Consider the following 3,108-nt stretch of genomic DNA (forward strand, 5'->3'; position numbering starts at 1 on the left):
GCCTGAGTGAACTGAGTTGTAAAGGACGCTGCTGCTCCCCACTAGCTGGGTTCCTGGCCCACCAGTCCCAGGCGGAACTCCCAGCTGTCCCCCGCCACATGCCCTGCAGACACAGCTGGGTGACAGGGCTCACGGGGGGGCCAGTGTGTCATCTGCTGAATGACTGCCTTCACCCGAGTCAGACCCGCATTTCACCCCGCCTGAGTGAACTGAGTTGTAAAGGACGCTGCTGGGGCCCCGAGAGGTGGCTGGGCCAGGCTCCCTCTACAGCACGGGGCGGTCCAACAGGGCGTCCAGTGGGGCTGGGGCTGGTACCTCCCCAGCACTCATGAGGCCCTGCACCCTCAAAGCTCCCTGCAGCTGTTCATCCCATTGGCAGGTGGGACAACAGAGGCCCGAAGACGAGAAACCAGCTCTAACCCCGCATGCCACGGGTCCAGCAGGTGGCCTCGACGTTGGGACAATTCTGTCCCCACTGGACAGACAGCAAGATGGAGGCTCCAAGAGACACTGGGGCCTGCCCAAAGCCACACTAATTGAAAAGCAGGGGACTGGCAAGGGCATGGCGGCTCACACCTGTAATCCCAGTACTTTGGGAGGCCGAGGCAGGCGGACCACCTGAGGCCAGGAATTTGAGACCAGCCTGGCCAACAAGGCCAAACCCTGTCTCTACTAAAAGTACAAAAATGAGCCAGGCGTGGTGGCGCACACCTGTAATCCCAGCTACTCGGGAGGCGGGGACAGGAGAATCGCTTGAACCCGGGAGGCAGAAGGTGCAGGGAGCTAAGATCGCACCACTGCACTCCAGCCTGGACAACAGAGCGAGACTCCAACTCAAAAAAAAAGAAAAAAAAAAGGAAAAAAAAACCCAGCAGGGGACTCCAAGCACTGATCTTCCTTCTACCTCCCTGAAGGCACCAGCTACATTCTTTCAGGTTCCCTGTCCCCAGGGCACTGTGACAGCAGAACCCACAGGGAGCCACTAAACAAAAGCTAACCTGCTGTGGCCCCACACACAAGAGGTGAGTATTATAATTATGCCCATTCCAAAGGCGAGGGCACTGAGACTCAGAGAGGGTAAGTGACTAGCCCAAGGTCACACAGAGGGTAAGTGGCTCGACCTGACCCCTCAACAAGCCGCTCTTCTCCCAGAAGCCCACCACGTCCTCTGATCTCCAGACGGGCGAGTAGGGGCAGGGAGCTGCCAATCCCGACTTCAGCACCTGGCTCTCCCAACAGGACGCTGGGACCTGAGGACCCCAGGACCCCAACCCATGGCAGGAATCAAGTGGGTGCTCCTGCCTGCCCTCCGTTCTGGAGTCCTGTCCTTGAATTGGGCATGGCCAGCGGGAGGGACAAAGAGCCCCCCCAGGGTTAGGCTGGGGGGCAGGACAGATTGCACCCAGACCACAAGACACCCTGACCTCACGCCCCCTTGACAGGCAGACTTTCCAGCCCTTTCTCCTTCAGTCCACACTGAAGCCTCGGGGTCCATTCAGATCCTCAACACTTTCCTCTGGACCCAAGAACCCAGCTCTCCCCCTTCTTTCATATTCCCTTGGGGGCAGAACCTGCCAGGCCACCAGTGACCCCAGGGCACAGATAAGGGCCTGCCAAATTTCCCATGGGACCCCAAGGTATCAGAACCTCTCCCTTGGCCCCCTACCCCACTCCCCCCGCCCGGGTGAGAGATGAGGGGCCTAATTCCCACCCCAGTCACCAATCTCTCCTGGATTCATCAGGAAACTCACTAAAACTCCAGGGAGAACTGAGACCACATGACTCACCCCTGAGACTCCAGGAAGACCCCCCCACACCCCATCATGGGCCTCCTCAGAAGGCCTGGGCCCCCCAGTCTCCTTGGAGCCCAGAGACCACCCCCATTCCCCCCCGGATGCCCCGACACCCAGCTTCATCCCCAGAGACTCCCACTCACACCCCCTCAGTTGGCAGGGGGTCCTCCAAGTCTCCTTGGAATCCTCTGAGGGATGAGGCACATGGTGGGCTGCAGCCCAATACTCAGGGAGCCCCCAAATCCCCAGGATCTCTCTTTGGCGGGGAGCCCCAGTCTGCAACCCTCATGGTCCCAGAATACACCTCTCACAGAAGGGTCCCCAGAGCTAGCTGGAGGCCCCTCTGCAGCCTTCACTCAGGACATGGAAGATCTCCTGGGGCCCCCTCCATAGGTGGGGCCTTCCTGGTCTGCACTTTTCCCTCCATGCCCTAGAAACCCCTGGGGGCCCCTGAGAGAATGGGCCATTCCCGTCTGCACCCCTCCCATGGGGTCCCCCAAGATCTAGGAAACTGTAGTGAGCAGGGTCTGCCCAGGCGGCACCCCTCACTCAGGGTCTCCTCCTGGAGATCCCCGAGGCCGGGTCGTCCCCACTCCTGCTCAGGGTCCTCCGCGATCGCGTACCCCGCGGTGGGCTGGGCCTGGCCGAGCTGCACCCCTCACTCAAGGACCCCTCAAAACCCCCTGGAGACCCCCAAGCAGGGACCTGTCCCGGTCTGCAACCCTGCCCAGGGTCCCCGCGATCGCGCACCCCGCGGTGGGCAGGGCCTGCACCCTTCATTCAGGAGCCCCCCAAACCCCCTGGAGACCCCGAGCCGGGAGTTGTTCAGAGTCCCCCCGCGATCGCGCGCCCCGCGGTGGGCGGGGCCTGGCCGAGTAGCACCCTTTGCTCAGGAGGGACTCTCCGAAACGCGGCGGAGATCCCCGAGGCCGGACTGTCCCCGTCTGCATCCCAGCTCAGGGTTCCCCGCGATTGGGAGCCCCGCGGTGGGCTGGGCCTAGCCAAGCAGCACCCCTCACTCAGCAGCCCCGAAACCTCCTGGAGACCCCTGAGCCGGAGCCTGTCGCCGTCTGCACCCCCGCCCAGGGTCCCCGCGATCACGCACCCCGCGGTGGGCGGGGCCTGGACGAACTGCACCGCTCACTCTGGGGCCCCTCGAATCCCCCTGGACACCCTCAGAGCCGGGCCGGTTCCCGTCTGCACCCAGGGTCCCAGCGATCGCGCACCCCGGGGTGGGAGGGACCTGGCCGAGCTGCACCCCTCACTCAGGGGCCCCCCGAAACCCCGCGGAAACCCCCGAAACCGGGGCCCGTCC

This window comes from Colobus angolensis, unplaced genomic scaffold (assembly GCF_000951035.1).
Source record: "Colobus angolensis palliatus isolate OR3802 unplaced genomic scaffold, Cang.pa_1.0 Scaffold64, whole genome shotgun sequence".
NCBI classification, from domain to species: Eukaryota; Metazoa; Chordata; class Mammalia; order Primates; family Cercopithecidae; genus Colobus; species Colobus angolensis.